We start from the raw sequence: 13,861 nt of genomic DNA, 5'->3' as shown, positions 1-13,861 counted from the left end.
CAATAGTTCACATCTACCCCCATAATTTATCTCAGTGCCAAAAGAAAGTCATGAAAAGAGTATGTTCTGTTTTTGGAGCTAAAGAAACAAAAGCCATCATGAACTGTATTTCCTGACACTGATCACCAATTTAGGCCTTCACCAGAGAGCCTGGGGTTGCTCGTGTCTGCGAATGTGCACATGATGGAATTTCCCATTTTACAGCACTTCGCTATCCATGTAATGGCAACGGGAGAGAATGTTGGCAATTACAGAACAGTCATCCCACGGCCCTAATGACTTCAGTTTTCTGTTCATCTGCAAATGGTTTCCAGTTTTCAACACCCAAACATACAAATAAACTCTAATTCCATGAGATGTATAGCAAGGAACATGGTGAGGAACTAGCATTGTGAGTTTACAAAGAAGTGTGTGTGTGTGTGTGTGTGTGTGTGTGTGCATGCATGTTTGTGTGAAAGTGCACAGAAGCATGCATCTGTGTATAAAGGCCAGAGGCAGAGCCCCTCAATGATCCTGGAGCTCATTGGTTAGGTTGACTGTCAATTATCTTTGAGGATTCTCCTGTCTCTGCTCCTGGTGCGGGATTACAGACTCAGGCCACCATATGCAACTTTTAAGTGGGTTCTGGTGGCTCAAAGTACTTGTACATCAAGTACTTTATTGCCTGGACCATTTCCATAGCTCTATACAGGATTTTAAACTCTAAACCAGATCAGACAAGTTGTGTCTATTTGGAGGCCAAATCGATCTTAGACTTAGCTATAAAGTTAACATTCTGTGTCAAACAATAAGCTACATGAAACCTAGGGAGACGGTGGGGCAGGAGAGAGGGAAGGGAATATTGGAAGGTAGGACAAAGCACTACTGCATCAAGCCTAGATAGAAGAGAGAAGACAAAGGCAATGAGGTCCTTTCTCGGGGTAGTATTCAGCTCTGTTCATTGAGGAAGAAGGAAGACATCTTGGTCAGTACTGCTAAGGCTGGACTGAGATGTCTCAGTGGGTAAGGTACCTGCTGTATAAGTGAGAGGGTCTGAGTTTGCATACAAGCCAGATGCCGTTGTGTCTGTAAGTTTAGTGTTAGTTACTTCTCTGTTGCTGTGAAGAGACACCATGACCAAGGCAACTTATAGAAGAAACGTGGAGGCTTACAGTTTCAGAGGTTCACCATGGTCACCATGGTGGGGATCATGGCAACAGGCAGCAGGCAGACTGGCATAGCACTGGGGCAATAACTGAGAGTTTCCACTTTGATGCACAAATAGAAGAAGAGGGGTAACTGGTAATGGTGTCGATTTTAGAAACCTCAAAGCCTGTGTAAAGTTAGTAAAGGCCAGTGACAAAGGAGTGGAGGATGTAGAAATGTGCTCCAGGCAGGTAAAATGTACACTAAAGGCTCGGGCTATGAAAATTGTTGTGTTGCAAGAATGTATTATAAGTTTATTATGTTTACAACTTGACTTCTAGGTTGAAGACAGGAAAGAGAGTGACCAGACTGCTCCATACTCCATGACCTGGAGTTTGCATCTCAAGCAAAGCCTTGGAAGGCAGTGGAATGTTTTACTGGAGATGCACGATCTGATTTATGCTCTCAGGCCTCCATGGGAGAGGCTTGAATGGTGGAATCTGGAAAGGAAACAATGAGAGCCGGGAGAGAAGTTGGGAAGCTTTGCAATAAACAAAGGAAGAAGTGGTGTTGGCTCCACCTGCAGAAGCAGCTGACAGTATTGGGATAGTTGGCTGTTGGCAGGAATTGGAGTTAGAGACTGATTAGACATAGAGATCTTAAGCTCATGAATCTGCAATCTAAATTAGTGGTGGATGATGACAGTTTCAAGACAGGAGAATCCCAAGGAGATTATGCCATCAGAGACTTTAAAAGTCAAGTTGTCCGCTTGCTATTCTTGCATCAGCTTCAGTCTTGTGAGCTTTCATGCTTTTTTCTCCATAATTCAGTTTGTTTCACGTATTAAGATGTCTTACCCTTATCCAACTGTATTTAATTTCTCTTCTGATGTATTTTGCTTTTACTCTCGTGTTTTGGACTTAATCATTTAAGTATGACAGAACCACAGTCATCTCAAAAACACAACATCTGTGATTAACTCACCAAGACCTCTCAAGACTGGGACCAATTTCATTCCCGTATAGGACTATTGAGATAGTACAGGAGGGGTTCACGTGGGGGCATGGAATGACATGCCTTCTTGCTGTAGGAGCAGTTGTACTGTGTCTCTGGTGGGTTACAAAACTTGAAACAGGCTGTTTGGTCTGACGGTGGAGTGCCCATCAGGGGAATCCCACAGTGAACTTTTTTTTTATATATATAATGTAGACTGAGTAATCTTGATTAATGGAGTCTGCTATGTGTATACAGAGATTTACTCCTAACAGCAGATGTACTAGAGAATATTTTGCTCTCTAAGGAAGCAACAAATGTGATACATAACCAAAGGTAACTTGTGGCCGAACTTGCACTTCCCCTGCTATGGGTGATCAGAGAGCAGCTGAGACTGAGTCGTTTGTCAGTGGAGGATTTGCCCACACCAGGAGGAAATTGCAGGAGAAGAAGGCATGCACTTGCTATCCTCTATACTGTCCTATGAACTGGCAAGAACAATGGAAGAAAGGGGAATGAGATGGAGATGTTGGCTTGCTCTTCTTATGCTTGTAGAGTATGTAACAGAGAGGAAAAAATTAGATTTGGGATAAATAACTTCTTCCAAGATGCCCAAACTAGGGACCGATGGGAAGAAAAAGGCAGTGAGGAGGGTGAGGTGAAGAAATACAAACCAACAACCCTTACCCTCAAGTTTGACCTTTAATACAAAGAAAGGGACAAGCCCATGGTTCAGGATGCAAATAGGAGTCTTAATAATGGCCTGGTGTGGGAAACTATGACAACCAAGAAGCAGTCTGCCTCCCAATGCCTTGAATTGGGAATGACTTTAAAGCCAGAAGTGAAAGAGCCAATGCCAGCTTGACTGAGGTTACGGGACATGGGGCAGAGAAGATCAGTTTGATTGCAGTGGGAACATAGACAATAAGTAATGCAGCTTCCTGTTTCCTTTTGAGATATATTCTGCCTTAAATATACTGGGGATTGATGGACTGCTGGGACACACTCTCTGTTATTCCTTTGCGGGCACTTTAAGAGTTAGCCACGCCCACCCCAGCCACTTCCGACCTCCCTCGTCGCCATCTTTTGTTGTCTTGTGTGTTTGTGGCTGGCTTGCATCATTTCTGTGTTTGTCTCAATGTCTCTACCTTCTGAGTCAGAAGAAACACTTTCTTCACACTAGAGTTTAGAGAACATCTAAGCTTCGGCAACTGACTTATAATGGGTAAGAGTGAGGGAAGGGTCAGTGGCATTGATCCACTTGGGCATCCAGTAATGACTCAGCCAATCAGCCCGGCCTGGGTAATGGTGCTCAAAGATCTGCCGGTAGTAGTAGCCTTCCTTGGTTTTGGGAGTATTGAAGGGAAACTTCTGGGCTGCCGCAGCCATCATGGCGTCATCGACCTGATGTTCAACATAGTCCTGTAAAATCTTGAACCAGGAGTTCTTGACCGAGGTGATCCCATCACTGAAGGCTTCTTTTGGTCTTCAGAGAATCTTTTTGGGCAGTAGGTTGGAGTCCTCAAACGTCTCTCTCAGGAGATGCTTTTCTATCCCATTTTCTGGAATTCTCATTTCTGGTGGCAGAGACAAGTAATAAGAGAAAAACCGATGATCCAGAAACGGGACTCTCAGCTCAAGACCGTGGGCAGCAGTAGTGCGGTCAGCTCGGAGAACATCAAACAGGTAGAGCTGCTTCAGCAGCCTCTCACTTTCCTCCTCTGCCTTCTCAGGAGAAGGAGCCTACAGATGCTCGAACTGTCGTGATGTCATAAGTTTCCAAGGAAAATATGACTTCATCCAGGGCCTGAATGCCTTCTTCGGAATTAAAAAGGACTTCATGATGCTCACTTCCAATATAATTTGCCACCTTTCTGGCAGCCAGAAGATCGGGGCTTTCTTCCATGCCGATCGCAAATGTCTGGAGAGGATACTGCACTTGGGCCTCCTTGAGCTGCTTCAGCAGGGAGGCGGCAACCAGGCTGGAGTCAAGGTCCCCTGATAAAAGACAGTCAATCCTCCGATCCGTCATCAAGCGCTTACGAATAGCATTGTCAAAAAGGATCCACAGGTTGGTCTTCACTGTTTCTAACTCGAAGCCTGGGAAGAGTTTCTCCACACTGTCTTAGAGGGCGTGCAGTGGTTCATCCATACAATGATGGTATTTAACCATTTCTACAGATGTAACTTTGCCATTTGGTTTTAAGTCCAAAACTTCATAGTGCCCGGGAAGGAAGGGTTCCACTTTTAAGAAGGGAGTTATGGAGTGCTTCAACGAAACAAGCCCTTTAGCTTCTGAACACACAGCCAGAAATCCATCTTCTGTCATGGCTTTAAACAAGGGCCTGACTCCATAGGTATCTCTGCCCAGAAACACTTTCTTGTTGGCAGTGTCCAGCAAGACGAACGCAAACACCCCGTCCAGCATGGAGATGGTCTGCTCGATTCCTGCTTTGTCATAGAGATGCAGGATAACCTCACCATCCACATTGGTCTGATACTCAAATTCAAAACGCTGTTGCAGCTTTTTGTGGTTGTAGATTTCGCCGTTGTAACAGATAAGGGTACTTCCTCACTCGTATGGGCTGCATTCCAAACAGGGGATCAACCATGGCCAACCGGTGAAATCCAAAGCAGCAGTTGGTGTATCCATTGACATTCTCAAAACGAAACGCATCTGGCCCCCTGTGCGCAATCTTCATTGTGCTCAGGCACTGCACAGAAAGGCAGTCGTCGCTACCGAAGAGAGCCCAAATGCCACACATGCTGCGGAAGAGCTGCAGGCGCTGCTAGCGGCCAGGGCGAGAGGAGGGGCAGTGGAGGCGGTGCAGCCACAACAGGAGCCACAAGCACTGCTTCTTACCTTATAACCGCCGGCTTATGTCTGCGATAACCGCCGCCTGACTCCCCCGGCAGCATGGCGCTGCCACCCTGGAGATCTTGCAGGGACCCACAGCCATCCTTGTCGGACTAGCACTTGCTCTGCGAGCCGCCCCGGGCATCCCATCATCATATTATTTTTAAAGAACAGTACTCTCTATGCCATGATTGAAGGATTTGACCTGAGAAAAGTAAAGGCACTCATTCCGGAGTGGGTCAAGTGGGAGTCTATAAAGTTGCTCATCCCTTATAGAGTAGTAAATACCCCAAAATATAGGATGCTTGGTTGATCTGAGAAAAATCACAGCTGCCACAAAGAATTAGGGAAGGTAGATTGGTGTGGGAGAATTGTCTGTATTCTGTCAGTCATATTTTAATAAAACGCTGATTGGCCAGGCAGGCAGTATAGGCGGGAAAGTCAGACAGGAAGTAGAGGTGGAGCAATGAGAACAGGAGAATTCTGGGAAGCAGGAAGGTTCCTCTGCCATTCCTGTGCGGACCACCAGAGAGACAGCATGTAACCTGCCCAGCTGAAAAAGGTACTGAGCCGAGTGGCTAAGATAGATAAGGATAATGGGGTAACATAAGTTATAAGAACCAATAAGTAGCCTGACCTAATGAGCCAATCAGTTTATAATCTTATGGAGTCTTGTGTGTGATTTTCCTTGGGAGTTGCTGGTTGTGGGGTACCGGGCGGGAACAGATACGCCAACAAGCCGGCCCTCATGTTACATATGGTGCCCAGACGTGGATAACTGAATCCACAGAAAGCCTGAGAAAGCTTGGGAAAGAATAGAGTAAAGCATATTTTCTTGGTAGCAGCAATTTCTCAGGTCTGCTCTGCTTGCTAGAGGCAAGCAAGCACTCTCATCTGAGAGAGGCTTCCTGACTCAGCTTTAGCTGCAAAACCCTGCAGCTCTTTTAAGAGGTCCTACCACGAAACACTTAAATGGTGTTGATGAAAAGCTGAACGTATGCTTTTTGGTTTTCAGTCGTAGCAGGAAAAAAGCTGTGCTGTTTTAAAATGCCGACTTTCTGGACTGTCCTGCCAGGGCAAACTCTGACTCTTTCAGGCAGGCAGTCTGACTGAGTGTGGTCTGTGAGCAGAATGCTACAGCTTGCTTGCTAGCAAGGACCTTGAAATGCCATAGAGTTGTGGCAGTGAACACAGCTCTGGCTGATATCTCAGCCATGAGCCTGGAAAGCTAAGGAATGAGCTGGGTCTAGCTGTCAAAGCCACGGCTTTAGTCCCACTGATATTGCTTAGTAAATTAAAGGCTCATGTAATCAGAAAAAGAGAGATAATACAGTAAAGAGAGATTCAAAGAGGAAGAAAACCTCAAAATGGTTTACAGTGTGTTAAAAATATGTGCAGGATAAAAGTTAAAGTTCTTAAAGTAAAAAGAAAGAAAGAGAGTAGTTGGGTGTGGTAGTATACACCTTTAATCCCAATGCCTGGGAGGCAGAGGTAGGTTGACCTCTGTGACTTCAAGGGGCAGAGGTAGATTGACCCCTGTGACTTCAAGGTGTGATAGCACACACCTTTAATCCCGATGCCTGGGAAGCAGAGACAGACAGAACTCTGTGAGTTCAAGGTGTGGTAGCACATGCCTTTAATCCCAGCACTGGGGAGGCAGAGACAAGTGGATCCCTGTGAGTTCAAGGACAGCCTGGTCTACAAAGTTATTCCAGGACAAAGATATACAGAGAACTTGTCTCAAAAAGTAAAAGTAAAAATAAAAGAAGTAGAGGTTAAAATAAAGCCGCATAAAGATGGAAAATGCACAGAGAATCTTCATACTGTATGTTATTATGCTCTCTTTGAATTGTTTAAATGCTGAGGAAGGAGCAACAGCTGCTAAAAAGTATTTGCTTATAAATGCTACAGAATTAATCCAAGATAGGCATTTTGAAAATACCTTGGCTTCAAAATTGAAGTCAAAAGGTATGTTACTTTGGAGAAGAGATTTTGCTTTTGTTTCCACAGAAAATGAGAGGCTGTGGATTTATTCAGAGTTAAGAAAAATCATTTTTGACCAAGGGAGGCCACCAGAGAAATCTCCGACAGGAACAGATGGCCCAGATGACAGAGTTCTACATCCAGAACTGATTCAGGATTGCTGCCTGGGATGATCAAGACTCACAGGATACTCCAGTCAGGACTTGATTATAACTCTAAATTTTCTTTAGGTCCCTATAAGATCATCAGCGCCCCCAACCAGCAGGAAGTAGCCTGAAATACTACGCCCACATTCCCAACAAATGGACTATGGGTATTTTCCTTTGTTAAAAAAAAGAAAAAGAGGGAAACGGTGTGGGAGAATTGTCTGTATTCTGTCAATCATATTTTAATAAAACGCTGATTGGCCAGGCAGGCAGTATAGGTGGGAAAGTCAGACAGGAAGTAGAGGTGGAGCAATGAGAACAGGAGAATTCTGGGAAGCAGGAAGGTTCCTCTGCCACTCCTGCGCAGACCACCGGAGAGGAAAGATATAAGCTGCCCCACTGGAAAAGGTACTGAGCCATGTGCTAACGTAGATAAGGATAAAGGGGTAACATAAGTTATAAGAACCAGTAAGTAGCCTGACCTAATGAGCCAATCAGTTTATAATCTTATGGAGTCTTGTGTGTGATTTTCCTTGGGAGTTGCTGGCTGTGGGGTACCGGGCGGGAACAGATACCCCAACAAGCTGGCCCTCATGTTACAGTAGATTATTTGCTCAGTCCAAAGCCCTTTCAACAACTCTGTGTGTCTGGAGGAGGAGCTGGATGGCTCATGGAGAATGTCTGTGGATTAGTGACAAGTAAAGAAATAACCCTCATTCATTCCACTGTATACAATAGTGCTTTTTTTTTCTCAGAACAATTGAAATAGTTGATGAGATCTCTCCACCGTTGTACTGGACCTTGTTAAGGCCTTATTTAGTATTTTCCTAGCACCTGAATTCCAAGGTCATTTTCCATTCTCCAGGAATGGACAACAGTTCACTTTAGAGTACTTGCCCAAGGTTACCTTTTGTTATAGACTCAGAATCTTCTTTTCTTAGCCTCCCCACCCACTGTGAAAATGCTTCATTGTATAGATAACACAATGCTGATTCCTGAGTGTCCTACAGATTCAAAAAAGCATCAGAAAGGCATCCAAGCTCCCTCAATGGAATCAGTCTGCACCAGGTGGGTATAGCTGGAGACTCATGGGTGTGGCCCAGATGACATCCAACAGAGTAAGAAAACTTATGCAACAGTTTGTACAAATATGCATTAGAACATTAGGTAAGAGGGTTGAATTAAAAATACAACCTACTGTGTGTAGGTGGAAAAGGCATACCCTGAATCATCCTTATTGAACGAATACCCAAGTCCTGGGGTGGGTTACCTCTCTTGTGAGTTTTGTTCAGGGACAAAATACCCTGGTCTATTGTTACTGCTGTGGATGACACGCCAGAACTGGTTGACAAGACTCTGTTGAAGTCACCATGTGCTTTGGCTATGGGTCATGGAGAAATCAAGCCAGGACTAAGCTGGAAGCTTCCGTCCTGCTAACTTTCACAGAGTCAGAAAGTGCTGTGCTGGCTGCCAGCGGGGAGTATTATTACCAATTGTCTTGCTTGGTTATGGACCTCACCATAAAAGGAAGGGTTTGCTCACTGGAGGAATAGTGGCATGACTCTTAGGAATACAACCAATTGCTTTCCTGTTAGATTTAAGGCTCACTTCATGGAAAGGACACCAGGTTTTATACTATAAACAAGTATGCAAACTTATGGCTGGGGAGTTCATAGGTCCCAGTGTGGAAGCTATGTTATTATCTGACTAGGTGTTTATGGTGTGCCTGTCAAATTGAGTTCTAAACGTTTATGTTTGTTTATTTCTGTTGCAAATCTTGGTCAAGAAAGCTTGTTTTCTGATGGGTGACTGCAGCCCTGGAGATTAATAACTGACAAAATGTTATTAATCTCCTGGGCTGACTGTTTCCATATCATAGAGATCCAATGCCCAATCTTTAATGTGAGAAATAGTCATATGTCTATCTCATCTTTTTAAGGCTCAGGAAATATGGAAAATGGAGTAGAAAGAAGGTGGAACACAAAGGGTGGAACTTTGTGGAACTCATCCTTTGAGCACTGTGGTTGTTTGAATAAGAATTGTCTTCCATAGTCTTGGGCATTTCAATGCTTGGCTCCCCCATTGGTGGTGCTGTTTGGGGGAGATTTAGGTGGTGCAGTCTTGTAGGAGGGTGGTTGTCACTGGGAGAGGGATGATTATTACCTCTCCCTCTTCTAGTTCATTCTCTCTGAGTCCTGTTTCTTTGAGTTCTCAGTTTCTTGGTCCTGCCATCACACCTGTTGCTTGTCACCATGCTCCCTTCTATGATGGACCACTCTCCCGTGGGGACCATGAGCCACAGCAAACTTCTTCACCATGTTGCTTTTGGTCATGGTGTTTTCTCACACAGCAGAGAAATAACTAATACAGGCATCATAGGGACACTGGCACCTTACAATAGGAACATCTAAGATTTCCTGCCCTAAGGACTCACAAGATTGGGCCCAGTAACAAAAGCTGATGCAGAAACCACTCAAAAGCAGCTCACAGGCTGCATATACAGGAGATAGTACACAAGGAGACAAAGGAGGAGTGTGAGGTCCTCCCTATTCAAGGATCTACAAGTGCTTAACAATTTCTAGCGAGGGAGCTTTAATGGGGAAGTTGCCACACAAGTTTCCCAGACTTCTGCAACTAATTCCAATTAGTCTCATTGGTTCACCAAAGCAGAATTAGGTTGATGTTTGTGTTTCTTGTTGGTGCCAGGGATGGACAGATGTTTGTTGATCCCTATCTAAGTAAAGTCATGAAGTATGTACTGAAAATGAAGTTTATTGGGAGCAGCAAGACAATTCCACAAACAAAGGCACTTGCTACCAAGCCTGGCAATCTGAGTTTGATCCTTGGGACCTGCATGGTGAAAGAAGAGAAGTGACTCTTGAGCATTGTCCTCTGAACTCCACACTCTGTGGCATGTCCCTCCTCCCACCCATCATACACATAAACAAAAAAACAAATGTAAAAGTTCTAAGAAAAACTACTTTTTGGACTGCTCTCACTCCCTGTGGCCCTTTAGATGCCCTGTGAACAGGAGCAAACTATTGTCAATCACTCTCTGTCCCTCTCTCTCAAATATGTGCTTTGAGTTTTCATTGAACATCTGTTTCAGACTGTCTTCGTGCTAGTCTGTCATTGTTACGCATTGGTCTCATGCAAGTTTGCACTATTGGTAGGTGGATTATGGATGACTAGTTTGGGGTACACTAATCCATCAATATATTTGCAGTTTTATTACAGTGGCCGTTAATACACAAAGGCTTGAAATTAAGAGTTCTTTCTTTCTAGTTTTCTATTGCTATTATAACAAATTAGCACGATATTGGTAGCTTGAAATAGCCATTTATTATTTTATAGTTACATAAGCCTGGAGTTTAGGGTTTAACTGGGCTAAAATTATAGAATTGGCAGAGTTGTGTTATTGTCTCAAAGGTTCTAGAGAAAAATGTTTCCTTGTTTTTCCACTTGCTAGATGCTACTCCAATTCTCCTATCATGACCTGTTCCTCACTCAAAATTATCCATAGCAAACATACTCCTTCCCACTATTAATTACCTGTTCTTTCCTCTTCCACTTTCAAGTACTGTTTGAATACATTGGACCATGTGGGCAATTTATCAGAATCTTTTTCTTTAGAGGCCAGCTAATTAGATTCTACCTATAACTTTAATTCCTGGTAGGAGGACTAAGGAAGGAATGTCTTTGGGTGGTCACTTTTCTGCCTACTGTAAACTAAAAGAAGCCATGTGATTACTGCTTTAATTAAAGATTTTCTTTGGCTTTTCTACTTTAGCCTCATTAACATCTTTGGTAACATTTTCATTGCAAAGCACAATGGCTAATCCTCTCTTTTCTGAGGTACTTCCCCATACCGCTCATTTACCTGGCTTCCAACCCTCACACTCCCGCAGATTTTCCCATCTCATTGTTTATACTCAGCATGACTAGTGGATGTCCCTGCTTTCCTTTAACAGTTCATCAATTGCTCCCTGAATCATCAAGGTTCCTAATGGTTCACCCCATGCTCTCTCCTTGTCATCCTTCCTGACTCTATGTACTTTCGTGAATTTGGAGGTCGTTCACATGGGATGACTTTTTAATTTGATTATTTTAGTTTGGTTTTTGAACAAGTCTTCACTCTCTATCCCAGGCTGGTCTAGAACTTCATTAAAGGTAAAGGTGGCCCTGAACTTGCAACAAATTCTTCTGTAAGTCTGAAAAATACTGGTATTAGAGGCATAAGCCATCACACCTGGCTAAGCTACTAGTTTTTTGGTTTTTTTTTAAATTGATTTTTATTGAGCTCTACATTTTAAGGTACTAGTTTTTAAACTTGTCTAGATCACTCCAACTCAAAACTTTTATATTCATTCAACTACCTATTCCACATCTGCATCTAAATCTTTAAAGTCAACATCCCTATAACTGGACCTCCTCTCTGCCCACATGTATCAGTTCCATTCCTGGCTTTCTCTGTCTCAGTTGAAGTCAACTCCATCATCCTCTGTTCTTAGGACCAACCCCCTTCGAGTTCTTTCTCTTCTTTACAACTCATATTCATTCTGTGAGGAAGTGCCATGCCTGTAATTATGTATATATGTAATTCATCACATCTCAATACTGCCACTGGCCTCAAACTACTTCCAGGGCTTCATAATACTGACAAGATTATTGTTGCAAGAGATACTGCATTCAGAAATATGGAATGTGAAAGAGCCAATGTCCTCTCTCTCTCTCTCTCTCTCTCTCTCTCTCTCTCTCTCTCTCTCCCTCCCTCCCTCCAGTCAAGTAAGATTTATTCTCAGTCACTATTTATAGTTCTTATGGGGTGGGGAGCAGAGACCACCCACATCATCACTTAGATTCTCAGGATGGCAGAAATACTAGGTTATTTAAATAAATCCGTGTACACTGTTTTTTTTCCTCTTATTAACTATTTATTTTACATCCCAACTACAACTCCCTTCTCTCTTCCTATTCCCTCCCCTCTCCTCTGTGCCTTCCCTCAATCTACCCCTCCTCCATATTCACTTCGGAAGAAGTAGACCTCCTGTGGGCATCAGCAAAGCACTGCATATCAAGCTGTTTTAAGACAAAGTACTTCCCCCTATATTTATTCAGTCCAGTGCAATGCAACATGAGGAATAGGTTCCCAAGAACCGGCCAGTCAAAGCACCGGGGACCATCCTGCTCCCACTACCAGGAATCCCACAAATAGAACAAGCTATACAACTGTCACATGTATGGAGAGGATCTAGGTTGGGCCTATGAAGGCTCCCTAGTTGTCGGTTCAATCTCTGTGAGTTCCCCTGAGCCAGGAAAGCTGTTTCTATATTTTCCTCCAATGTCACTGACTTACCTGGCTACCTACAATCCCACCTCTCTCTGCTCAGCAGGACTCCTTTAGCTCATCCCAGTGTTTGGATCTCTGAACCTGCCTCCTTCAGTCACTGGATGGAAGTTCTCCACTGACAACTGAGATAGTCACCCATTCAATCACAGGGGATGGCCAGTTCAGGCTGTGAATCCACTCCTGCCAGGAGTCTTAGCTGGGACCATCCTGTAGGCTCATGAAAGTTTTTCTTGCGTCAGGTTTCTACTCGACTTCATAAAGTCCCTCCCTTTCTAGTAATCTTTCTTAGCATTGTCCTCTTTTACACTGCCCCCCCCCCCCCGCCTCATCCTGATCCATTAAGTTCCCATGTCATGTCCTGCCCTAGATGAGTAAAGCTGTTTCAGCCTATGGTTTAGCAGAGTAAAGCTAAGAGGGAAGTCCAAAGAAAGATACACACACACACACACACACACACACACACAGAGAGAGAGAGAGAGAGAGAGAGAGAGAGAGAGAAGGCAGAGTTGGAGAGATGCCATGTAGCTCTCTCAAGAAGCAAGATGTGAGATAATAAGCTACAAGTCTCATGGTAAAATATAAACTATAGCAATGGGTTAATTTATAGTTAGAGCTAGTGTTGGAGTCCATGTGACTCCAACACAAATATCTATTTTCCCTAACTGGACTGGTTCGGAGGCGCAAGGAATAACCAGACACAACTTACATCATTATTATGGAAAAGGGCATCTCAGGCTTCTTTCTCCTGAAGATCTCCCCTGAAGATCTCTCCTGAGGATCTCCTCCGTTTATTCTCCAAACATCTTTGATACCAATACATAAACTGGGCGGGAAAATACATCATCATTCTGTCTCCTAGGTAACCAGGTGAATGGCCTTTTGTCACGTCCACATCTACCTGTCTGCTGAGTATGCTAGCTGTCACATAGGCTTGAATTAGCATCTCTATAAGGCATCCTCTAAATTACAAAGAAAGGGAGCAGCCAATATCCTGACCTTTGTCAGGCAGAGACAGACTGTCTGCAGGGCTATGTGATCACTTTGAATCAGCCCAATGACTTCAGAGCCTGGCCGCTACACCCATATAAAGAAATATGGGCCTACAAGCTAGTTGACAAAAAGCCTAAGGCATTAGCCAAACCATTGTAACGGACATTAAGCCTCAGAGTAGTTATTTCACAAGCGGCTGTAGGACCTGATGAGTGAAGAGAAACTAGTCCAGGAAGGCCAGTGAGATGGAGAAAGTCTCCATTTACTCCCTACCTCCAGTCTGACCAGATGATCTCTATTTCCCTTTCCCAGGGAGATCCATGCATTTCTCCTGTGTCCTCCTTGTTACTTAGCCTCTCTGGGTTTGAGGATTATCCTTTACTTGACCACTCATGAGTGAGTACACACCATGCTTAT

At 43.9% G+C, this 13,861-nt stretch overlaps 1 pseudogene; it reads right to left on the bottom strand.

The window, feature by feature from the left end:
- Positions 1–3,234: 3,234 nt before the first annotated feature.
- On the bottom strand, positions 3,235–4,883 carry LOC148119339 (asparagine synthetase [glutamine-hydrolyzing] pseudogene; annotated as a pseudogene).
- Positions 4,884–13,861: the final 8,978 nt, after the last annotated feature.

Source organism: Myodes glareolus, chromosome 17, assembly GCF_982192425.1.
Source record: "Myodes glareolus chromosome 17, mMyoGla1.1, whole genome shotgun sequence".
Taxonomy (NCBI): domain Eukaryota; kingdom Metazoa; phylum Chordata; class Mammalia; order Rodentia; family Cricetidae; genus Myodes; species Myodes glareolus.
Note: the sequence above shows the minus strand (reverse complement) of the source record. Positions and strands in the feature narration are given on the sequence as shown.